The following is a 27235-nucleotide window of genomic DNA, read 5'->3' on the forward strand; positions in this document are numbered from 1 at the left end:
AACAATGAGTACAAAGACCTAACACAAGGAGGGCAGAGGTCGGCCGCTAGGCACCTCACTTGTGGGGTGCCACAGGGGTTGGTCCTCTTGCCTTTTCTGTTCAACATCTTAATGAAGCCGCTGGGGTAGATCATTCGTGGTTTTGGGGTGAGTTGTCAACTGTATGCTGATGACACTCAGCTGTACATTTCCACTTCGAACCACCCCAACGAAGCCATCAACGTTATGTCCCGGTGTCTTAAAGCCGTTCGGGTCTGGATGGGGACGAACAGGCTTCGGCTCAACCCATCCAAGACGGAGTGGCAGTGGATACCAGCGTCCATCGCTGACTGTGGGGGACGAGTCGTTGACCCCCAGGGAGTTGGTTCGCAACTTAGGCATCCTCCTGGATGTATGGCTGTCTTTAGAAGAGCATTTGACGGCCGTCGCCAGGGGAGCTTTTTATCGGGTTCGCCTGATTCTCCAGTTGCGTCCCTTCCTGGACCGGGACTCTTTATGCACGGTCACTCATGCCCTCGTTACCTCCCGCCTGGATTACTGCAATGGTCTCTACATGGGGCTCCGCTTGAAGAGCACCAGGAGGCTCCAACTGGTACAGAATGTAGCTGCACGGGGGATGGAGGGAGCATCTCGTAGCTCCCATATAACACCTCTCCTGCGCAGGTTGCACTGGTTGCCGGTGGTCTTCCGGGTGCAATTCAAGGTGCTGGTCATCACCTTTAAACCGCTCCATGGCTTCGGACCGGGATACTTATGGGACCGCCTACTGCCACCAATAACCTCCCACCGACCTGTGCGCTCTCACAGGGAGGGCCTCCTTAGGGTGCCGTCAGCCAAACAATGTCGGCTGGCGGCTCCCAGGGGAAGAGCATTCTCTATGGGGGCACCTGCCCTGTGGAATGAACTACTGTGGGGCTACGCGTACTCCCTGAACTCCGGACCTTTAAGCGCGAGCTCAAGACTTTTCTCTTTCATCGAGCAGGGCTGGCCTAATGGCAATTTTAACGGGGTTTTAATCTGGGTTGTTTTTTATAATTTTATCCTATTATTTTTAAATTTTCGGCCAATGGAATTAGATTTTTAAAGATATTGTATTTTAACTTTTGTGTATTTATTTTATTCTGGCTGTAAACCGCCCTGAGTCTTCGGAGAAGGGCGGTATATAAATATGAATAATAAATAAATAAATAAATAAACAAATAGATTTCACAGAAGAAAATGTTGAAAAGGCCCTTTGCAAACTGAAACCATCTCTATCTATTGGACCTGATGGTCTATGTGCATACTTCTTAAAAAAGCTTTCCACTAATATAGCAGAACCCCTAAGCATAACCTTTGAAAAAGCTTTCATGACCAGCTCCCTTCCCAAACTTTGGTCACTAGCCATGGTCATCCCTGTCTTCAAAAAAGGAGACCCCAGCCTAGTTGAAAATTACAGACCAATTTCTTTATGCTGCGTCACCTGCAAAGTAATGGAATCAATCATCAACCAATCCATTACCCTCCACCTAAAAACAAACAATCTACTCTCTAATAAACAATTTGGTTTCAGAAAAAATTTATCCTGTAATTTACAACTTCTTCACTGCAAAAACATATGGATTACAAATCTTGATCAGGGCAAAGCAATAGATGCAATTTACATAGACTTCTGTAAAGCTTTTGACTCAGTGGTACTCAACAAACTTCTCCTAAACTAAAATCCTACGGCATCTCCGGATCCCTCCATAATTGGATAACAGCATTCCTGTCAAACAGACAACAAGTGGTCAAAATAGGCAGTGCCCTATCAAATCTACTATATATACTATACATAAATGATCTCTGTGACCTCATCTCAAGTTATTGTGTTCTCTTTGCTGACGATGTCAAACTATTTAATACCACTAATAATACTTCTACCCTTCAAGAAGACCTCGATTTAATTTCTGATTGGTCTAAAACTTGGCAACTCCAAATCTCAACCAGCAAATGCTCAGTCTTACATATTGGAAAAAAGAATCCTATCAACAAGTACAAACTTGATGGTCATTACCTTACTGACGACCCCCACCTTGTCAAAGATCTTGGAGTTCTCATATCAAATGACCTTAATGCCAAAGCCCACTGCAACTACATAGCATAAAAGGCTCTAAGAGTTGTAAACCTAATTTTACGCAGCTTCTTTTCCAAAAACTCTGCACTACTAAATAGAGCATACAAAACATTTGCCAGACCTATTCTTGAATACAGCTCATCCATCTGGAACCCATACCACATCTCTGACATAAATACAATAGAATGCATCCAGAAATATTTTACTAGAAGAGTTCTTCGCTCCTCCGAAAACAACAAAATACCTTATGCGACCAGACTTGAAATCCTAGGTTTAGAAAATTTAGAACTCTGCCGCCTTCGACATGACCTGAGTTTAACACACAAAATCATCTATTGCAATATCCTTCCTGTAAAAGACTACTTCAGCTTCAATCGCAATATTACAAGAGCAAAAAATAGATTCAAGCTTAATGTCAACCGCTTCAAACTTGATTGCAGAAAATATGACTTCTGTAACAGAGTTGTTAATGCTTGGAACTCATTACCTGATTCCATAGTTTCTACACAAAATCCCTGTCAATAGCGGTGTTCCCCAAGGCAGCGTTCTTGGACCAACACTCTTCTTATTATACATTAATGACCTCTGTGACCAAATTAAAAGTAATTGTCTTCTCTTTGCTGATGATGTTAAACTATTTAACACTACCAACAATACAGCTACCCTTCAAAAAGACATTGACTTTGTGTCAGAATGGTCAAAAACTTGGCAACTCCAAATGCTCTGTCTTACACATTGGAAAAAAGAATCTGAACACTAAATACAAGCTTGATGGACATTACCTTGTAGATGACCCCCACCCTGTTAAAGACCTTGGAATTTTCATTTCAAATGATCTAAGTGCCAAAGCCCACTGCAACTACATGACAAAAAAGGCTTTAAGAGTTGTAAATTTAATCTTGCGTAGCTTCTTCTCCAGAAACACTACACTACTAACCAGAGCATATAAAACATTTGCTAGACCAATTCTTGAATACAGCTCTCCTGCCTGGAACCCATACCTCATTTCGGACATTAATACAACTGAGCGTGTCCAGAAATATTTTACAAGAAGAGTTCTCCACTCCTCTGATTACAACAAAATACCTTATGCGACCAGACTTGAAATCCTAGGTTTAGAAAATTTAGAACTCTGCCGCCTTCGACATGACCTGAGTTTAACTCATAGAATCATCTGTTACAATGTCCTTCCTGTTGAAGACTACTTCAGCTTCAATCGCAACAATACACAAGCACACAATAGATTAAAGCTTAATGTGAAACACTCCAATCTTGATTGCAGAAAATATGACTTTAGTAATAGAGTTGTGAATGGAATGCACTATCAGACTCTGTGGTCTCTTCCCAAAATCCCCAAAGCTTTAACCAAAAACTATCTACTATTGACCTCACCCCATTCCTAAGAGGTCTGTAAGGGGCGTGCATAAGACCACAAGCGTCCCTACCCTTCCTGTCCTAATGTTCCCTTTGATTGTATCCAATTTCATATAGTTATTACATACTTATATACTGTATATGCTTATATATCGTATAGTTAATTTCATGCTTATACTTATATATACTGTTGTGACAAATAAATAAATAAAAATAAATAAATATTCAGGTATCACTAGCTAGTTTAGCTTAGAAGAATGTCTAGAATGATGGTGTTGAATGCTGAACTAAAGTCTACAAAGAGGACCCTTGCGTAGGTCTTTGGAGATTCAAGATATTGTAGGATGTAGTGCAGAGCCATATTAACAGCATCATTTGTTGATCTATTTGCTCGGTATGCAAATTGCAGTGGGTATAACAGCGGATCTGTGATGGTTTTCAAGTGAAACAGCACTAGCCTTTCAAAGTTTTTCATAACTACAGATATCAGAGCAAATGGTCTGTAGTCATTCAGTTCCTTGATGGTGAGCTTCTTCAGCACTGGGATGATGGTAGAGCATTTGAAGCAAGAAGGAATATAGCACATGTCTAGTGATTTATTGAAGATATGGGTGAAGATGGGGGCCAATTGGTCAGCACAGACTTTTAAGCAAGAAGGAGTTATCTTGTCTGGGCCTGGAGCTTTTCCTGGCTTTTGTCTGCACTTCTTTTTCTGTGATCACTAGGGGTTGTGAACCCAATGGGATGGGGTCAGTTGTAGGAGGCGTGGCTGTTGTTGGTGTGTCTGAGATGGGGATTGTGGAGATAGGTGGCTGTAGTTTCCTTTCAAACCTGCAGTAAAACACATTCAGGTCATCTGCCAATTGTTGATTTCCTTCAGCCTCGGAAGGAGGTTTACCATAACCGGTGATATTTTTAAGAGTTTTCCACATGTTTGCTGAGTTCATTTGTTGAGAAGTGATTCTTTAGCTTTTCAGAGTAGCTTCTTTTTGCTGCTCTGATCTCCCTTGTTAGTGCATTTCTGGCCTGATTGTACAGCATTTTATCACCTTTTCTGTAGGCTTCCTCTTTGGAACAACATAGCTGTGAACCAGGATTTGTTGTTACTGTATATTGGCAAGTTCCTTGTCGGTACACATAGGTCTTCACAGAAGCTGACATATGCTGTTACAGTATCTGTGAGTTCATCTATGTCTGCAGAGGTACTTTCAAAAACATTCCGATCAGTGCAGTCAAGGCAGGCCTGTAGCTTTAATTTTGCCTCCTCAGTTCACGTCTTCACTGATTTAATTATTGGTTTTGTGGGTTTTTTGGTGATCTTGTAGATAGGTTGGCACCAGTCTTTCTGGGGCTATTAACAAAGGTGGGGGCTGCTTTCCAAGAGAATGTTTCTCCTTTTTTTCATCCAGGGAGGTATAATATTCTGCCTTTTTAATATTTCCTAGAATATTTCATTCTTCTAGGAGATGGGTGGGTGCTAACTTTCTTACAATTCCTTCCTTTTTGCCAGAATATGTGGGTGGAACACACATGCTATTGGCAAAAGATTAAAATTGATCTGATCAGGGAGACTTGATGGATGCTTTTATTTTTTATGATGCAAAGGGGAAGACATTGATAGAGGCTGCAGAAAAGTATCCCTTCAGTGGCTCCCAAAAGGAGAGCTTTTCAACCTATGAAGGTCTAGCAGCCAGGGCAAAAGCTCTGGAGAGAAATTTACAGTATCCAATTTTGTATACCAATTATTTTCAGAGGTCAGATATCACTTTCTGTGAGTTTCCAGTCAGATTTCAAGCAAGCAGAAGCCCCAAAAATTTTCATAGCCATGGTTTTCCTTTACATTACAGGCTGCCCATTTCCAAGGGATGGTTACTAAACCTGCCCTAGCTCTTAGTTTTAAAAATTAGTATTTTTTAAATTACACACAATGAGCCCTGGGACTCCTACTCATCAGACTACCAGTGCAACATATCCTGCTTTACTGGGCAACTGGATAGCATAATTTATGAGTCACAGTCAGGGCTTGAGTTTTGGAGATCTCTTTTCTGCTATCTTTTCAAGTGAGTGAATTTCCCTGAGGGGGATGCCCCTCTCCCATGGAATTAGCAGGGAGATATGACTGTTTGGGCCTTAGTGCCACAGAGCACGGATCAACCTAGGAGAAGCTTTGTGTGGAGGTAGATGAAGGGGAAAACCTCAGTCTAATTCTGAATGGTGTGTCTCTGTGTGTCTGCTTGTGTATGTAGCTACTTCTAAAATACAGACAATATAGACAATACAGACAAATTTCCCTCCCACCAGAAAAAAAATTCCAAGGTGTTCAGTACTTGCTGTGCCAACCACTCCCAAATACAATCCCCCGGTCCATTTAACTGAATACAACATAAATGAGATAAGAATGAAAACCTTACAATAAATTTACACCTTTCCCCCATATTCTTTATTTTTTATGATGCAAAGGGGAAGACATTGATAGAGGCTGCAGAAAAGTATCCCTTCAGTGGCTCCCAAAAGGAGAGCTTTTCAACCTATGAAGGTCTAGCAGCCAGGGCAAAAGCTCTGGAGAGAAATTTACAGTATCCAATTTTGTATACCAATTATTTTCAGAGGTCAGATATCACTTTCTGTGAGTTTCCAGTCAGATTTCAAGCAAGCAGAAGCCCCAAAAATTTTCATAGCCATGGTTTTCCTTTACATTACAGGCTGCCCATTTCCAAGGGATGGTTACTAAACCTGCCCTAGCTCTTAGTTTTAAAAATTAGTATTTTTTAAATTACACACAATGAGCCCTGGGACTCCTACTCATCAGACTACCAGTGCAACATATCCTGCTTTACTGGGCAACTGGATAGCATAATTTATGAGTCACAGTCAGGGCTTGAGTTTTGGAGATCTCTTTTCTGCTATCTTTTCAAGTGAGTGAATTTCCCTGAGGGGGATGCCCCTCTCCCATGGAATTAGCAGGGAGATATGACTGTTTGGGCCTTAGTGCCACAGAGCACGGATCAACGTAGGAGAAGCTTTGTGTGGAGGTAGATGAAGGGGAAAACCTCAGTCTAATTCTGAATGGTGTGTCTCTGTGTGTCTGCTTGTGTATGTAGCTACTTCTAAAATACAGACAATATAGACAATACAGACAAATTTCCCTCCCACCAGAAAAAAAATTCCAAGGTGTTCAGTACTTGCTGTGCCAACCACTCCCAAATACAATCCCCCGGTCCATTTAACTGAATACAACATAAATGAGATAAGAATGAAAACCTTACAATAAATTTACACCTTTCCCCCATATTCTTTATTTTTTATTGAAAAAGTTTTACAAAAATTTTTTCACCTTTCCCCACCCCTCCCCTCCCCTCCTCCTTCACAAACCCCCTCCCACTCCCCCGACTTCCCGGAACAAACACAAGGTATAGTTAAAAATAAAACAAACATATGCTAAAAGACTCATCTTTTTATCCGCGCGGGGCTGGCTTAAATTGGGATTTTAATGTTTAAATTTATTTATTTTAAACGGGGTTTTTAGTATGGGAAATTTTAATTATTGGGCTAATTTAAAATAAGTTTTTTAAATCGTATTTTAAACTTATATATTGTATTGTCGGTTTTATTATGCCTGTACACCGCCCTGAGTCCTTCGGGAGAAGGGCGGTATAAAAATAAAATAAAATAAATAAATAAATAAATAAATAAAAATTTTTCCCTCCCAACTCAATTATACTCCTACAATTCTCATCAGTTCCTAACTTCCCCCAAAACAATCAAAAATAATACATCATAATCATTCAAAGGCAGTCTTATAACTCTTAGTCTGATATCTACTTTGAAAATAGTCAATCCATTTTTCCCATTCCTTTAAGTATCTTTCTTGCGTATTGTCTTTCAAAAAGGCTGAGATTTTTGCCATCTCAGCCAAATTGGCAACTTTCAATATCCATTCTTCTATTGTAGGTACTTCTTTTTTCTTCCAATACTGTCCTATCAGTAATCTTGCCACTGTTATTAGATTTAAAATTAATTTAATCTCAATTACTTTACAGTCCGTAATAATTCCCAGCAGAAAAAATTGTGGCAGGAACTTTATCTTCTTTTTCAGAACATTTTGTAAAATCCACCAAATTTTTATCCAAAAGGCCTTAATATCCTTACAAGTCCGCCAAATATGAAAATATGTAGTATCATCACAATTACATCTTCAACATTTTGCTTGCATATCTGGATACATACACGATAGTTTCTTAGGATCTAAATGCCATCTATAAAACATTTTATAAAAATTTTCCCTTAAATTCTGTGCCTGCGTGAATTTAACATTTCTAACCCAAATTTTTGGCTCCTGAAAATTTTGTGCCCACTTTATCATACAGTCCTTTACCAAATGCCTTTCAGAATCTATTTCAAGTAACACATTATACAATCTCTTTATATGCTCCTGAGACTGATTTCTAATTTGCTTTACCAAATTTTCCTCATTCTGGACTATACCAATTTTCTGATCTTCCTTCCATCTAGCACGTAGTTGCTCATATTGAAACCAAGTATAATTTTTCCCTTCTTCTTTTGATACGTGCAGAGATTTTAATTGCAAATTACCTCTTTCAGTATACAAAAGATCTTTATATGTAATCATTTCCTGATTCTGTTCTATATTTATATTCTCTATTGTATGTCTAGGACTTGCCCACATAGGAACCTTATAATTTAGTTTATAAGGGTATTTTTTCCAAACACGCAAAAGAGCAGTTCTTAACACATGATTTTTAAAATTCTTATCCACTTTTTTGTCATAAATTAAATATGCATGCTATCCATATAGCAAGTCATAACCTTCTATATTCAGAATTCTTTCCTCTGTTAAATTAAACCAATCACTTATTGCAGAGAGAGCAGCTGCTTCATAGTTTAATTTAAAATTGGGCATTTTTAAACCTCCCCTTTCCCGAGAATCTTGAATTATTTTCATTTTAACCCTAGCTTTTTTACCTTCCCATATAAATTTATTAATTCCAGTTTGCCATTCCTCAAGTTTTTTATCTTTCTTAATTATTGGTATCATCTGAAAGAGGAATAAAAAACTAGGTAAAACATTCATTTTGATAGAAGCTATTCTCCCCAACAACGATAATTGCAATCTAATTTTTCTTTCTGTTGTCTGGCCACATTTTTTATTATCACTTTTGTTTTATTCTGATTTACCTTAAACCCTGAAACCTTCCCATATCAATCAATTATTTCCAACAGAGATATATTTGAATTTATAGGGTTTGTTAAAGTAATCACCAAGTCATCTGCAAAAGCTCTCAGTTTATATTCATGTTGTCTAACTTTAATTCCCTCTATCTCCTTTACTTCTCGTATTTTATCCAATAATGGCTCTAGAGTTAAAATAAACAATAATGGTGATAAAGGACATCCCTGTCTTGTTCCTTTTGCAATCTTAAAAGGTTCTGTTAATCTACCATTAATTATAATCTGTGCTGTTTGCTCTCCATAAATTGCCCTAATTATTCTTACAAAACCATCTCCAAGTTGCATCTTTTCTATTAATTTAAATAAAAAATCCCAATGTAATCGAACAAAAGCTTTCTCTGCATCGAGAAAAATAAATGCTGCTGGAATAAAAAATTTCTTTTCTAAATACCCCACTAAATTAACAATCTGCCTAACATTATTCCTCATTTGTCTCCCTTTTATAAATCCAGATTGATCAGTATGAATTCTTCGCTGTAAAATTAACATTAATCTGTTAGCTATTATTTTAACAAAAAGCTTATAATCATTATTTAAAAGTGAAATTAGCCTATAATTCCAAGGTTTAGAACAATCCTGTTCCTCTTTTGGTATCAATGAAATAAAAGAAGATCTCCATGAGGGGGGAATTCCCCCTCCTAATTGTATCTGATTAAATAATTCCTTAAGTGGACCTAACATCTCATCCTGTAAATTCCTATAATTTACTGTAAACCCATCCGTACCAGGAGTTTTCCCAATTTTTAATTGTTTAATTGCCAAAATAATTTATTCAGAAGTTATAGGCTGGTTCAGTTCTTCCCTTTTTTCTAAAGTTAAATTTTTAACCTTATATTCCTTCAAATAATTATCAATATCACTGTTCAATATATTATCTTTAAGGTATAAATTTGTGTAATACTCTAAGAAAGCTTTTTTCATTTTATCCTGTTGATATCTCTCTTTACCTTTATATTCTATTTTTTCTATAATATGTGCTTTTTGTTTTTTCCTTAACATATATGCTAGCCACCTACCAGGTCTATTTGCATTAAAAAAAGTATTATTTATTTTATTTTATTTGATTTGATTTGATTTTTATACCGCCCTTCTCCCGAAGGACTCAGGGCGGTGTACAGGCAGAAGTAAAAAAGACAATACAATGTACAATTTAAAATGTAAATTAAAAAACTTAATTATAATTAGCCCAAAACTTTAAAATATATAAAAAACTAAAATCCCATTTAAAATTGATATTAAAAATTTAAGAAATTTAAAAGACCGATAAAATTTAAGCCAGCCCCGCGCGAATGAAAAGATGTGTCTTCAGTTCGCGGCGGAAGGTCCGAAGGTCAGGTATTTGGCGTAAACCCGGGGGAAGCTCGTTCCAGAGTGTGGGAGCCCCCACAGAGAAGGACCTTCCCCTGGGGGCCGCCAGCCGGCATTGCTTGGCGGACGGCACCCTGAGAAGTCCCTCTCTGTGAGAGCGTACGGGTCAGTGGGAGGCATGAGGTAACAGCAGGCGTATGTTTGGCATATTGTATATTTGTTGCCACCTGGTCAGCCACTATCATATTAAATTGACTCTGTAATAACTTTATTGTATCTTTAAGTTTTTGATCATGCGGATTATGTATTAATAATTGTTGTTTCTTATAAATTTCCTCTTCTAGATACCTACTCTGTCTTATTTCTCTGTCTATTATTACATATAATCTATTATATGTAATAGATTATATCTGTCTCTGTCTATTATTACATATTATATACACCTCTCATAAAAGCTTTACTGGCATCCCAAACCATTTCAAATTAGAATAGAATAGAATAGAATTTTATTGGCCAAGTGTGATTGAACACACAAGGAATTTGTCTTGGTGCATATGCTCTCAGTGTACATAAAAGAAAAGATACGTTCTTCAAGGTACAACATTTACAACAAAATTGATGGTCAATATATCAATATAAATCATAAGGATTGCCAGCAACAAGTTATAGTCATACAGTCATAAGTGGAAAGAGATTGGTGATGGGAACTATGAAACGATTAATAGTAGTGCAGATTCAGTAAATAGTCTGACAGTGTTGAGGGAATTATTTGTTTAGCAGAGTGATGTGTCTAGTTGTTCTGGTGTGCAGTGCTCTATAGCGTCATTTTGAGGGTAGGAGTTGAAACAGTTTATGTCCAGGATGCGAGGGATCTGCAAATATTTTCACGGCCCTCTTCTTGATTCGAGCAGTATACAGGTCCTCAATGGAAGGCAAGTTGGTAGCAATTATTTTTTCTGCAGTTCTAATTATCCTCTGAAGTCTGTGTTTTTCTTGTTGGGTTGCAGAACCGAACCAAATTATAATTTATTCAAATTATAAATTTCAAATTTATAATCAAAATTATTCAAATTGTAATCAAAAAATTATTTCATCTGCTTTTTACATTGATTTACATTATCCTGATATCTAAACAAATTTTCATTTAATCTCCATGTTCTTCTGCCTTCTTTTCCATATTGCAATTCCATCCAAACAGGACTATGATCAGACAAACATCTTGGAAATATCTTAGTTTTCTTCACCCTAGAAAGCAAATCATTAGAAGTTAATATAAAATCAATACGTGAAAAAGATTGATGCCTATCAGAAAAAAAAGTATAGTTTCTTTCCTCCAGGTTCCATAGTCTCCAAACATCTCTCAACTCGAAATCTTCTATCATCTCAAAAAAAGACTTAGGAAGCTTTGCATGTGCAGGTATCTTTTTAGAGGAAATTCTCTTGTCCTTTCGTGTATCAATTACTCCATTCCAATCTCCTAATATAATACACGATCTGTAATCCCATAGAATCAACTTGTCATACAACATTCTGTAGTATTTTTCTTGTTGCTGATTGGGTGCATATATACCAAGCAAAATTTTTGTTTCTAATATAAGTTCAATGGCAATATATCTTCCGTAAGTATCTGCCTCTATTAACTTGGCTGGTATAACTTTTCTCAAATATACCACTAAACCATTTTTCTTGTTCAAAGCTGAGGCAGCAAAATGTTTACCTAATTTTGAGTTTATTAAGTATTTATTATCTGATGATTTAATATGTGTTTCTTGTAGGCAAATCACATCATTTCTAAATTGTTTCAAATAATGAAATATTTTTCTTCTCTTCTGAGCTGAATTCAAACCATTGACATTCCAAGTCAAAATTTTATTTGCCATTACTGGTCTGCTGAAGCTTTTGAGCAATCAGCTGAAGACCGTCCTCCCGTATCTTCGGCCTTGCTCCTCCCACCACTTCTGTAGCAGAATCCTGACCTTTACTTTGAGTTTGTTGCTCCTTTTCTTTACGCTTGAGGACTCCCCTCATCACTCTTTGTTCTTGTGGTTGGTCCTCAGATGGTAACATCACTGGGGTCACCTCAGCTTCCACACCCATTTGGGTCTCTTGAATTCTTTGTTCTATTACTTCTATTTCAACTTTCAGCACAGTAGAAGGAAAATCTTTGGCCTTAAGCACAGTATCAATACGATATCTTCTTCCTTATAATACACTGTCAAACCAACTGGAACTTCCCATCTAAATTGAATCTGGTACTTCTTAAGTTCTTGTGTAAAAAATATAAAGTCCTTCCTATCCCTTAACATCTTGGGAGGAATCTCTTTCAAAACCTTCAGTTCCTGGTCTGCTATTCTCAACTTTTTCTGATATGCAACTTGCAAAATCTGATTTCTCACTGTCCTTTTCAAAAAATAAACCACAATGTCTCTAGGAAGTTTCTTCTGCCTAGCAATCCAGGAATTAACTCCATAAATTTTATCAATTTGATAAGCAACCTCTTGGGAATCAATTTCAATAAATTCTGCCAGGGCTTCTGATAAGATTTTTTTTTAATCTTCACCTTTTTCTTCCTGTAATCCCCTAATTCTCAGAACTCCTTCCATCATCCTATACTGCATCACCACCACTTGATTTTCATTTTTGTCCAATTTTATTTGCATCCCTCCCATTTTGTTTTCTAATTGCTTGTTTGACTGGACTATTTATTGCACCTCCTCCTCCAACCCCTCCAGTCTATTTGCCAAACCTTGAAAAGCCATCAAAATATCTTCTTTTATCTTTTTATTATTTTCTTTTATTTCTTCTTATTTTTTCATTATTATCCGTAATTTTTTCCATCATCTCCTTAAATCTCTCTTCAGACATGTTTCTTTGCTCTTTAATCAAAGCTTCCAAAGCTTCCAAGCCCTTCTGCCAGCAGTCTTAGGTGGTTTAGTAGCCATTTCAATTTTTAAAGTCACAAAATTTAAGTTTAAAAACTTCTCTTTTCCCCTTTAAGTATAGGAGAGCTCAGTTCATTACAATTCACAAGGAGCGTTTCTTAGCTTCTTAGTTACACAGCCTGCTTCCACTTTCGATTCAATTCACTTTCACTTCCTCTCAGATGCCATTTTAAGCAATCAGTTAAAGCAAAAAGGAAAATTTCTCTTTTTAAAAGGTAGAAGTCAGGAAATCAAAAATACTAGCAACCCAGTAGTTGTTCACTCGCGCTTGTTCTGTCTGCATATAGAAATCCACAAAGAAAAAAATCAATTAAGCAGAGATGGACACTTTCTTCTTTTCCTGCCTTTGCAGAAGCGCACTGAAGATTGGAGCTTGGCAGGATTTCAGTGGGACTCAACCCTCCGGGGCTCTGCATAGCAAAACAAAGTCCCTGGGGAGATCTACCCCTTTCCCACTGCTCTATCCTCTCCCTTTCTCCCAGGGAGAGAAATTGAAGCCGGCGAACAGCTGTTTTTCGCTGTTTTCACCGGCTTTTAAAAAATTCAGTGCGGAGCACCTTAATTAGGCGCCCAGCAAAGAAGGTGGCACCACCGGAAGCTCGGTCTAGCAAATGTTTTGTATGCTTTAGTTAGTACTACAATATTACCAACGCAAGATTAGGTTAACAACTCTTAGTGCCTTTTTGGCAACATTGTTATAGTGGGCTCTGGCACTTAGATCTTTAGAAATGAGTACTCCAAGGTCCTTGAAAAGAGTGAGGGTCATCTATAAGGTCATGTCCATCTAATTTGTATTTTATGTTTTGATTTTTTTTGCCAATGTGCAAGACAGAGCATTTGTTTGTTGAGATTTGAAGTTGCCACTTGTTAGACCAATCTGACACATTGTAAAGTATGAAGAGTGTTGGACCTAAAACACTGCCTTGGGGAATATCACTATTAACAGGTACAGGATTTGATAGAGCGCTTCCTATATTGACCACTTGTTGCCTGTTTGACAGGAAGGCAGCTATCCATTTATGTAGGAGTCCAGAAATGCCATAGGATTTTAGTTTTAGAAGTAATTTATCGTGTACCACCGAATCAAATGCTTTAAAGAAGTCTATGCAAACTGCATCTATTGCTTTGCCCTGATCGAGATGTGTAGTCCATGTTTTTGCAATGTAGTAGTTGTAGATTATAGGATAATTTTTTTCTAAAAGTAAATTGTTTGATAGAAAGTAGGTTGTTTGTCTCTAGGTGGAGGGTGATAGATTGGTTAATGATTGATTCCATGACTTTGCAGGTGACGCAACATAAAGAGATTAATCTGTAATTTTCAACTAGGCTAGGGTCTCCCTTTTTGAAGATAGGTATGACCTTGACTTGTGACCATAGGTAAGGCAAGGTGCTGGTACTGAATGATTTTTCAAAAATTATGCTTAGAGGTTCTGCAATTGCAGTGGAAAGCTTTTTTAAGATGTATGCACATAGTCCATCAGGTCCAATAGATAGAGATGGTTTTAGATTGCGTAGTGCCTTTTCAATGTTGTCTTCTGTAAAATTAATATGTACAAGATCATCGTAATCATTGTAATTGTCTGTACTACAGCTTAAAAATATTGGGTGTGTGTTGTTGCTATTTACAAAGACTGAGCCGAACAATGTGTTAAAGAGATTGGCTTTAATGGTTTCGTCAATACAGTCCACGTTGTTTGGTCCTTTTAGGGGTGGGATGGATCTCGAGTCTTTAAGTTTGTTGTTTACAAAATTACAGAAGGTGCGGGTGGATTTTGTGCATAGGTTTTCTTCTTGCTTGATGTGATAATTTTTACATTCAGTCTTTATTTGTTGGCATAGGATTTTTGTAGCAGTTTTAGAAGTAAGCTACATAGTTAGTTTTGTTTTTTCGCCAGAGATATTTTTTTCTGGATTGTAATTTTCTTATTGATATTGGTAGTTTATTTTTTTCTGGATTTGTGGGATATTTAGTGGTACATAAAGTTTAATGGTTCTTTTGATTTAACACAAGAAAATGTTGTAATGGTCGTCAGCAGTATTACAGCCAGAGAATAGAATTTGCCGATCATAGTTGGCTTTTTAAAAGTTATAATAGGGAATCCCATCATTATGATTTTTGAGAGGGTGTAAGTTGAGACAAAAGTCAATTATGCTATGGTCGCTGTTAGAGAATGGTTCTTTTATTTGCAGTCCATAAACTGAATTTAAACTGTTGCAGAAGGTGAGATCAAGGCAGTTGTTGAGTCTAGTGTTGCTAGTTGAACAAGTCCTAGATTAGTTACAGTATTGTACAGGGTTGCATGTATAGGTTCAGTTATCCATCTCAGGGTCCTTTCTTTCATGTCTGCTGGGTGGCATTAGGCTTGGCTTTGTGGTAAAGGTGGTCAGTCAGGCTGACTTGACTGGGGAAGGTCTGCTCCACTTTGGTTGTTGTGATGACTTCTTAGTGGAGGGCTGGATCCAAACCCAATTCCTGTCTCAGATGGATGGAAGCTCTCCTCTGGAGGCAGCATCTAGTTAAACTTCCACAGGTTGCAGAGTCATCTGTGCAGGGCTGAAAGATATGAGAACAAGACCCCATTCCACCTTTGTGGGTGATCCTCCCAGGAAAAACATTGTAAGATAATTAGAGATAGGTGGGGTGGGGTGGTGGGTAGATAGCTTGCAGGCAGAGTTTGAGGGAGAAAAAACATTAGTACTACAGTTATTAAACAGTAAAGCAATTATAACAAAATGGAGACATCACAGATGAGAAAGGAAGAAAACTGGATTCACATGCTTCAGGAAAAGGATAGACAGATGAAATCATTTAAACATACAGAAAATGCAAGCATGAAACTTTTCATGTAAGTGAACTTAAAACATTCCCTCTTGAGACTTCCGGTGGCTCCGCTTCATTAATGGCGGTCTATTCAGACCGCCAGTTCTGTGTGATTCTGTAGAGCCGCTTAGACAGCGTTAATCTGCTGTCAAGTGGCTTGAAAACCTCTTCCCTCAGGCAAAGAGGGAGAGGTGAGCATTCGGGCTGAAATAGAGCCCCCAGGAAAGCCCCAGGAAGAGTCTGGTGGCTTGGTGGGAACGCTCCTTCTATAGCCCGGAAAAAGCTCCGGAATCCGGAACGCTTCTGCCAAATGGCAGAACAAAACGCAGCGTCCATCTCTGCGACTGAAATGGATTACTGAAGGACTGTTAACGCAAACAGAGTTGAAACAGAAGCGTTGGCATTTGATTGTAAGAAGATTTTAACTCCCTGACAGAGAATGTATTCGTAGTCAAGATTGGAGATGATGAAAGTAAATGGCGTTTTGTGTATTGAAAGTAAATGGCGTTTTGTGTATTGGAAGTGAAAGCTAAGGAAATGCTTATTACAATTGCTGGCATGGAACCTTTAAGAAGAATATAACAAGATTTTTTTTTAAAATGGAATCTTTTTCTTGTTTCTTTTTTTTATCTTTTTATTACAGTGTTTAAGAAGAAAAGTTTACTGAATTTTTCTTTTTTCTTTTTCTTTTTTTTCTTCTTCTTCTTGGTATTACTTAGTTTAAAAATGGCTTTTAAGCAAAGACTACTTCTAAAATATTGGAAATATTGGAAATTTCTTCAATTCAGATATGGAAATTAAAAGAAGATATCAAAGAAGGTCTAAGGAATTTTTTACAGGAGCTTATGGAGGCTCATCTTTCAGAAATAGATCAAAAATTTAATGAAATGGAGAAAGAAATACTGGATTTTAAAGATACGGTGGAAGAACAGAGGAGGGAGATGAAAAAATTAAAGGAATCAATTACCACATTATCGCTATTTAGTATTCAAACTGAAGAAAGACTGGAAGAACTTAACCAAATTAATTTAGATTTGCAAAGGAAGATAGACGAGATTCAAATTAATTTTAATTTAGAAAATAAAATAGATGATATCCAGGTTAAAGTAGATAGGGCAGATGAAGAAAGGGATATATTACAATATAAATTAATGGAATATGCTATAAAGGTGAGGGGATTAAAAGTATGTAAGGAAGAAAATTTGAAAGAGATTTTTACTCAGGCCTTTGCTCAGATAGATGGAGTGGAACCAGAAGATTTTGAAGTTAATATTGAAAAAATTTATTGTGTTAATTCTTGGTTGACAAGGCAGAAGTGTTTACCGAGAGATGTGGTTATTTATTTTACAAATAAGAAGATTAGGTATGGAATTTTGCAAGCATTTTATAAAAATAAATTTCAAATATTAGGACAAGATATAATAATGATGAAGGAAATTCCTCCTAAAATGTTAAGAAAGAGAAAAGAATTTGCCTTTTTAGTGGATGAGCTTAAGAAACACCAGATATATTTTAGATGGGAGGTTCCAGCTGGCTTAACAGTGAATTATAAAGGAAGAAAGTATTTTCTTAATACAGTTTTTAAAGCACGAGACTTCTACACTAATGTATTAAAGATTGGGAATCCTTAATCAATAGATGCTAAGTTGAATGGTGAATAGATGGTGGAAAATGTGTAAGACAGAAGATAAGGGGAGGGAGAATGTTTAATTTTATTATATATGATTATGGTTAATTTTTGTAAATGATTTATTTTGGATATAAATGTGTAATTTTAGGGGTACTATTTGATATATTTGAGGTATAAAGGAATAGGAAGGTGGAATATTGTTTAATTTTGGAGGATAGATAGTAAAATTTAGGAATTTGGATTAAATATTATATTTGAGAGATGGATGTAATGTTATTATATGGTTAACTAGAATTTAATTGTTATAACTGATATATTTTGGATAAGTTATAGGTGTAATTTTAATAATGTTATTTGATATAAGCAAGGTAAAGTGAAGATTTTAATTATTACAACTGATATATTATGGAGATAATATAGGATTAATAATAATATTTGTAATATTATTTGATGTATGCAAATGATACCAAAGATATGAAAAGATGGGTTATTTTTTACCTTTGGAGGTTGGACAGTAAAATTAAAAAAATTAAGTTGGAAATATGAACTATTTTTGAGAGACTGCCTAATGAAGAAAGACATTACAGAAGAATCCTTGGTGAATATTGGAAGATGGAACGTTCTTTTGAGGGTAGAAAATGGATTGATGGTTAATGTACAGAGATGATTGAAGATGTATAATTAATGTAAGATTGGAGCTGCCTGGCTACCATTTCAGAATGATGGGAAGGAGGGAAGGAGAAGAGAGAAGGAGGTAGGAAAGAGAAGAGGAGGAAGAGGAAAGGAAGGAAGAGGGATAGAAGAGGGAGAAGAAAGGAGTAGAGAGGAAGGAGGAGAGGATGTAGATAAGAGAAGGGGAGGATGGTCGTGGAAAGTAGAAGAAGGTAGAGAAGGGAAGTGAGTTAAAGGAAGGGGGTGGCGACTGGGCAGGTCCGATTAATTGTATATGATGGTACACTAAATATGTTATTGGATATGAATGTTAAAATAAAACTTTTTTGGGGGGGAAAAAAACAGAGAGGAAGAGAGAAAAACAAACAAACAAACAAAATCCCCATCATTCCTATTTATATATTTCCCTTTTTCAAAAAGTACCTTTATTTAGCCAAATTGGTTTTCCAGCTTTATCACTGAGCAAAGACCACTTCTTACAGTACTAACAGTACTAAACAGTATTTGAACAGTACTAAACAAATTTGAAAACATGGAAAGAAAATTGGAGAATGTTAAAAATTGATTAATTTTTAATCAAAGAGGATGATATATTAATTTTTAAATCATTAATAGCTTTTAAAGTTCTTTCAGTTGTCATGATTTATAATTCATTCTAGAATTGAAATAGTAATATTTATTACTATTTATTAGTAATAAATTGTTCTTGAAAGTATAAAGTTGACCCGCTTTACCTTCCCTGGGAATAGATTGCATTGTTGAATTGATTTTCCTACCTTTCCTAGCTTTATTTTGCACAATGAAACTGATTCTAGTTCTAACTAGATTTCTATTCAATTTCTGTTCATGTTCTACAGATTTAGAATTTCTTTTTCTTAAATCTGAAATCTTCATTCATATTATTCATTGTTGGCATTTTGTGACCGCACATTTAGCCTCTTCATCTTAAATAGAAAAAATACAGGTGCATAGAAATTATATGCATAAAATATCATGTAATGGTTGAAATATCATTATGACAAAATGTTTCTTTCCATATAACCAGTGGTGGAATTCAAATAATTTAATAATTGGTTCTCTGCCCTAATAATCGGCTGGGTAGGCATGGCTGGGTGGTCATGTGATTGGATGGATGTGGCCAACTCAGCATCACTCATTTTGAGGAGCACCTTGCCTCGCCTAGCCTCTCCTCTCCTCTCCTCACCCCTCCCCTCCAAGCTACACCTCATCTCATCCAACCTCTCCTTGCTGGGCAGCTAAACTCATCCGGCCACTTGCCTGGCCTTCGAAATAAGCACAACACGGAAGGCTTCCATCCTAGGAAATAGGCACAATCAGTGCCTCTCTCTCCACTAAACAGGGTGGTCTGTCTTCATGTCTTTTCAAGTGCAGCCTCCCTTTCAAACGAACCTGTGTATAAGATGAGCAATGCACATGGAACTGATCTGGGGGTGGGGTGGGATTTGAGCTACCTGAGTAGGCATGAGTGATCAGTTCAGCACAACTGTGCACTGTACAAATAGGAGACATAGGAAGCATAAACAGAGTCAGGCATAAAGATCTCAAGTGCCTATATACAAATGCACAAAGTCTGGGAAACAAACAGGGTGAACTTGAACTATTAATATATGAAGGTAGATACGACATAGTAGGAATAACAGAAACTTGGTGGAATGAAACCCACGACTGGAACATACTGATAGAAAGATACAAACTCTTCAAAAAAAACCAGATCCCATAAAAGAGGAGGTGGAGTTGCACTGTATGTAAAGGACCACTATATTGCTACAGAATTGCATGAAACCAAAGATGAAAACCTCCTAGAATGCATATGAGTCAACATAAAAGACAAAAAGAATGACATGGCCATAGGTGTATACTATGTAGGCTATCCAATCAAGCAGAAAAAATAGATATCCTTTTTGCCAACCAACTAACAAACATATGTAGGAAACACACTACAATAGTAATGGGGTACTTCAATTACCCTGATATCAATTGGAAAATTATGCACCAAGTGAAAAATCAGATAAGTTCCTAACAAACCTAGCTGACAACTTTGTTGTCCAAGAGGTAGAGGAGGTAACTAGAGGGACAACCATACTGGACTTAATACCTACAAACAGAGAGTGATAGAGAGAGTTGAAACTGCAGGAACCTTGGGTGAGAGTAACAGAATTCAACATAACTACAAACACAAGCAGTAGAACATAATGATACCAGACTCTTAGGTTTTAAAAGAAGTGATTTTAGTAAACTCAGAGGAACTCGGAAAAGATTCCTTGGATGAAAATCCTAAAGGGAAAAACAACTCAAGAATCTTGGGAAAATGAAAAATACAATCATAAAAACCCAGACCAGCACAATACCGCTGAGAAAGAAAAACAAGAAATCCAAGTAGAAACCAGCATGGCTGCACAAAGATCTGTCTGACAAATTGAAAGACAAAAAGGACAAGTACAAATAACTAAAACAGGATATCAGCAGATAGCCAGAATCTGGTAAGTAACAGGTTTACCAGAGAAAGCAGAGCTGCTTAACTCATTCTTTGCATCGGTCTTCACGCAAAAAGAACCCATAACCCAACCTACCAGAAACACAACTGTAAAAAACAGACTGGAAATAAAAGTTAAAATAAGTAAAAAAAAAAAAAAAAGTAAGAGAACACCTGTCTGATCTTGATGAATACAAATCACCAGGACTTTATTTATTTATTTATTTATTTATTTTATTTTGTCACACAGTATATATAAGCATAAGCATGAAATAACTATACAATATATATATAAGTATGAGTATATAATATATTAATTGGATATAACGAAAGGAAACAATAGGACAGGAACGGTAGGCACTCTTGTGCTCTTATGCACGCCCCTTACCTCTTAGGAATGGGGTGAGGTCAATAGTAAACAGTTTTTGGTTGAAGCTTTGGAGATTTTGGGAAGAGACCACAGAGTCAGATAGTGTTTTCCAAGTATTAACAACTCTGTTACTGAAGTCATATTTTCTGCAATCAAGATTGGAGAGGTTAACATTAAGCTTAAATCTATTGTGTGCTTGTGTATTGTTGCAATTGAAGCTGAAGTAGTCTTTGACAGGAAGGACATTGTAATAGATGCTTCTATGAGTTAAACCCAAGTCATGCCAAAGATGGCGTAGTTCTAAATTTTCTAAACCCAGGATTTCAAGTCTGGTGGCATACGATATTTTGTTGTAATCAGAGTAGTGGAGAACTCTTCTTGTAAAATATTTTTGGACACGTTCAATTGTATTGATGTTAGAAATGTGGTATGGGTTCCATCAAGTTTGTACTTAGTGTTTAGATTCTTTTTTCCAATATCTAAGACTGAACATTTGCTGGTAGAGATTTGGAGTTGCCAAGTTTTTGACCATTCTGACACAAAGTCAAGGTCTTTTTGAAGGGTAGCTATATTATTGGTGGTGTTAAATAGTTTGACATCATCAGCAAAGAAAAGACAATTACTTGTAATTTGGTCACAGAGATCATTAATGTATAATATGAAGAGTGTTGGTCCAAGAACGCTGCCTTGGGGAACACCGCTATTGACAGGAACAGGATTTGATATAGCATTGCCAATTTCGACCACTTGTTGTCTGTTTGAAAGGAAAGTTGGTATCCAATTGTGGAGGGGTCCTGAGATGCCGTAGGATTTTAGTTTTTGGAGAAGTTTATCATGTACCACTGAGTTAAAAGCTTTACAGAAGTCTATGTAGATTGCATCTATTGCTTTGCCCTGATCAAGATTTGTAGTCCATATGTTTTGCAATGAAGAAGTTGTAAATTACAGGATAAATTTTTTCTGAAACCAAATTGTTTATTAGAGAGTAGTTTGTTTGTTTCTAGGTGGAGGGTAATGGATTGGTTGATGATAGATTCCATTACTTTGCAGGTGACGCAGCATAGAGAGATTGGTCTGTAATTTTCAACTAGGCTGGGGTTGCCTTTTTTGAAGACAGGGATGACCATGGCTAGTGACCAAAGTTTGGGAAGAGAAAGCTTTTTCAAAGATTATACTTAGGGGTTCTGCTATATTAGTGGAAAGCTTTTTTAAGAAGTATGCACATAGTCCATCAGGTCCAATAGATAGGGATGGTTTTAGTTTGCGAAGAGCTTTTTCAACATTATCTTCTGTGAAATCTATATGTGTTAGGTCGTTGTACTCATTGTTGGTACGATTGGGGAATGTCGGGTATAAGCCATTACTGTTAACAAAGACTGAGCCGAAGAATGTGTTAAAGAGGTTTGCTTTAACTGTTTCATCATTATGTTCTTTGCCGTTAGATTCTTTTAGTGGTGGGATGGATCTCGAGTCTTTAAGTTTGTTGTTCACAAAATTATAAAAAGCACGATTGGTATTTGTGCATAGAAGGTCTTCTTGTTGCTTGGTGTGATAATTGGTGCATTCAGTTTTTATTTGGTTGCATATATTTCTGTAGTGGTTTTTGAAATTTGCTACATAGTCCTTTTTGTTTCTTCTCCAGAGGGATTTTTTTTTTTTGGATTTTTGCAGCTTTTTTATTGATATGGGTAATTTGTTTTTTCTGATTTTGGTGGTGGTTTGTGGTATGTAAGATTAATGACTCTATTGACTTCAAGTAGGAAAACTCTATAGTGGTCTTCAGCAGTGATACAGGTTGAGAACAGATTTTGACAGTCAACAGATGAGAGGTCATTGTTTATAAGGTCATAGTTGGCTTTTTTGAAATTGTAGTTTGGGGTACCATTATTATGAAGATTTTTGTAAGGGCGTATATTGAGACAAAAGTCTATCATAACATAACATAACATCAGAGTTGGAAGGGACCTTGGAGGCCTTCTAGTCCAACCCCCTGCCCAGGCAGGAAACCCTACACCATCTCAGTCAGATGGTTATCCAACATTTTCTTAAAAATCATGTTGTGGTCGCTGTTGGAAAAGTTGTTGGAAAAGGGTGTTGGGGAAAAAAGACTTGATGGATTACATAACATAAGCCGATGTCATCTCAGAACTACTGCACCACATTTTTCAAAAATCCTGGAACACCGGGGAACTACCAGAGGACTGGAAAAGAGCTGATGTGGTTCCCATCTTCAAAAAAAAGGGGGGGGGAACCATACCCAGGAAACTACAGATCAATCAGCCTAACCTCAATACCCAGAAAGATACTGGAAAAGATAATAAAAAACAGATCTGCCAACAGCTAGAAATGAGTAAAGTAATAACTAGAAGCCAGCACAGGTTTGTTAAAAACAGATCATGCCAAACCAATCATATTTCATTCTTCAGCATAGTGACTAAATTAGTAGACTTGCGAAATATAGTGGACATAATATACTTAGACTTCAGCAAGGCATTCAACAAAGTAGACCACAACCTACATCTTTATAAGCTAGAAAAAAGTGGGATAGATAGCTTCACCACCAGATGGATTCATAACTGGCTGACAAACCATACTCAATGAGTAGTCTTTAATGGGTATAAGTCTACTTGGAGAGAAGTAAGCAGTGGGGTGCCACAAGGTTCCGTCTTAGGCCCAGTACTCTTCAATATCTTCATAAATGACTTAGATAAGGGAATAGAAAGGGAACTTACCAAATTTGCAGATGATACTAAGCTGGCAGGAATAGCTAACACCCTAGAAGATAGACTCAGGATCCAGATCTTGACAGACTTGAACACTGGGCCCTATCTAACAAAATGAAATTCAATGTAGAGAAAAGTAAAGTCCTACACTTAGGTAAGAAAAACTAAAAATACACATATAAACTGGGTGAAACCAGGCTTAATAGCAGTGACTGTGAGAGGGATCTTGGCGTCTTAGTGGACAAATAGCTAAATATGAGCCATCAGTGTGAAGCGGCAACCAAAAAAGCCAATGCAATCCTAAATTGCATTAACAGAGGGATACAATCAACATCAAGTGAGGTACTAATACCACTCTATAAAGACCTAATAAGACCACACCTAGAGTATTGCATCCAGTTTTGGTCACCACACTATAAAAAAGATGTTGAGACTAGAAAAAATGCAGAAAAGAGCAACCAGGATGATTAGGGGACTGGAGACTAAAACATATAAAGAATGGTTGCAGGAACTGGACATGGCAAGACTAGTGAAGAGAAAGACCAAGTGGAGAAATGATAGCAGTGTTCCAATATTTGAGGGGCTGCCACAGACAGGAGGGGATCAAGCTATTTTCCAAAGCACCTGATGGCCAGACAAGGAATAATGGATGGAAACTGACCAAAGAGAGATTCAACCTAGAAATGAGGAGGAACTTTCTGACAGTGATAACAATCAACCAATGGAACAACTTGCCTTCGGAATTTGTGGGAGCTTCATCACTTGAGACTTTCAAGAAAAGATTGGTCTGCCATTTGTCAGGGTCTCCTGCTTGAATGGGGTGGGGGGGGTTGAACTAGATGATCTATAAGGTCCCTTCCAACTCTGTTACTCAATTAATCTGTATGAGCAGCACCCTGACCAGAGTGTGGGAGTGCCCAGTGACCGATCGGGATTAACGATCTCAAAGGGTAAAAGCAACCAAACAGCCACATCCCCTCCAGGCACCATTCAGGCTCTTCAGCCTTAATTAGGGCTGAGGATGGTAAGAGTCATGACCAGACTCCCGGCAGCAATGCCCCCTCCACTCAGATGAATGGAGCCCAGGTATTTTCCTCCTTGCTTCCACCAGCAGCCTCTTATAAGAGAAAGGCTGGGGCTGAAGACTAGAAAACCTAGGAGGCACTTTGCCACCTCACCTGCTGTTGTGCACAAAAGACAGCTTCGAGGGCTTCCGGTTTGGCACCGTAGGTGATGGCGGCGATCTTTATGATCGCCAATCTCTGGATTGTGTGGAATCACTAAGACAGCTTAAATCTGCCGTCCAGTGGTTCGAAAAAACCCCTCTTCGGGAGAAGAAGAGGAGGTAAGCTGCACGGTAGAGGTATAACTTCGCTAAAACCCCTGAGAAAAAAGGGGTTTGAAGGGTTAAGTTCCCTCCAGCAACCCGAAGTGCTCCAGATCCAAGGATTTTTCTGCTTTGGTGGATTCAATCACCACGACCAAACGCCGAGATCTATTTTGGACAATAAAGGGTTATACCAGACAGAATGAAAGTGGGAGAACTTTATGCAAGTAGCCAAGCCAATTCTCCGTTACTTTGTAAGAAGCTTGAAAATAGCAAGAAAATGGTGGCGAATTGTTAACAAGATAATGAGTGGAAAGCGAAAGTGACAGAACTTTTACCGCTTGCCGTCTGCCACTGGTAAATTGCATGCTGTTTGCTACTTTAACTCCTTGCTGCCTGCTGATAGAATCTAGGGGAGATTTTTAAATATTGCTTTAAAAGACTGTGTTTTTAGGAGGTTAAGAAGATTTAAAGTGAATATTAAGTTGGAAATAAATAAATCAATAAACAATTTTATAGAAGATGGCAGCCAAACAATTAAAGTCTACTGTAACAAAGGGCTCTGGAATTTCATCAGCTGGTGCCTCTCCAGCTCATACAGCAGATACTAGAACATTGAATTTGGAGGCATTACAGGAGAACTTGAAGGATTTTATACAAGAAAAAGTTAAAGTAATAACTGATTAGATGTCTGAAATGAAAGAGCAGATATTAGAAATTCAAGTGGAAATAAAGAAGTTAAAAAAGGATTTGTAATTGCAGTACAAAGTTTGGCAACAAATGTGATTTTATTAGAAGAGGAAGTTGAGGAAATCAAGCAATTTAATTCAAAATTGGAAAATAAAATGGATGAATTTCAAAGTAAAATGGAAAAAACAGATGATGAAATAGTTTTGATACAATACAGAAATATGGAATGTGCTTTAAGAATCCGTGGCTTAAAGGAGAATAGAGAAGAGAACTTAAGGGAAATTTTTTCTGAAGCATTTGCTGAGATATTAGCAGTCCGTCCAGCAGATGTGGCTTATCAAATTGACAAAATATATCATGTGAATTCTTGGATAGCAAGGCAAAAAAAGTTGCCAAGGGATGTTGTTATTTATTTTACAAATAGAACAGTGAGAAATCAGATTCTGCAAGCTTCATATAAGGGGGAGAAGATTCAGGTTGCTGGTCAAGATATCTTAATATTAAAGGAAATTCCACCAAAAATGTTAAGGGCTAGGAAGGAATTTGCCTTCCTGGTGAATGAACTTAAAAAACACCAGACTGAATATAGATGGGATATTCCAACTGATATAATAGTATATTATGCAGGGAAAGCACATCGTCTCAATACAGTTGGAAAAGCAAGAGAATTTTATGTTGAGGCATTAAAAACTGGAAGTCTTCCCCCATTGGAAGCTAGAAGAAGGGAGACTGAAGTGAAGGAAAGAGAAGTGAAGCAGGTACAAGAACAGATTGTGATGGAAGAAGATTTATTACAAGTGTTGGAAATACATATGACGGGTTCAGATCCAAAGGAACAAAGGCTGACAAGAGCTGCTGCTAAACGCAAGGAACAAGATGTAAAGGCACAACAACAATTGGCAACTACTGCAACGGAAACAGTGCGAGGAGCAAGGCCTAAAGCAAAATGTGATCTGTGGCTGGTGTTCCAAAAGTTTCCTTTGGCCGATAATGGCAATTAAACTATTATCTTGGAATGTTAATGGTTTGAATTCACCACAGAAGAGAAGGAAAGTATTTCATTATTTGAAACAATTTAAAAATGACATTATCTGTTTACAAGAAACACATATTAGATCTTTAGACCAGAAATATTTGATAAACTCAAAACTGGGAGTACATTTTGTTGCCTCCTCTTTGGGAAAAAAAACCGGTTTAGTTATATATATAAAGAAGGATATATCAGCAAAATTAATTGAGATGGATAAGCAAGGAAGATATATTGCTATTGAACTTTTGTTGGAGGGAAAGAAGACATTATTAAAAGGAGTTTATGCTCCAAATCAACAAAAAGAAAATTTTTTCAAGTTTTTACATAAAAGAATAGTATTTTGGGATTATAAATCATATATATTAATGGGTGATTGGAATGGTGTGTTGGATACTCGAAAAGACAAAAAAAGTTTAAGGAAGATTTCAAGCCGGGTGAAACTACCAAAGGCTTTTTTTGAAATGATGGAGGACTTGAAATTAAGAGATATTTGGAGAGAACATAATACA

Source organism: Ahaetulla prasina, chromosome 5 (assembly GCF_028640845.1).
Source record: "Ahaetulla prasina isolate Xishuangbanna chromosome 5, ASM2864084v1, whole genome shotgun sequence".
NCBI classification, from domain to species: domain Eukaryota; kingdom Metazoa; phylum Chordata; class Lepidosauria; order Squamata; family Colubridae; genus Ahaetulla; species Ahaetulla prasina.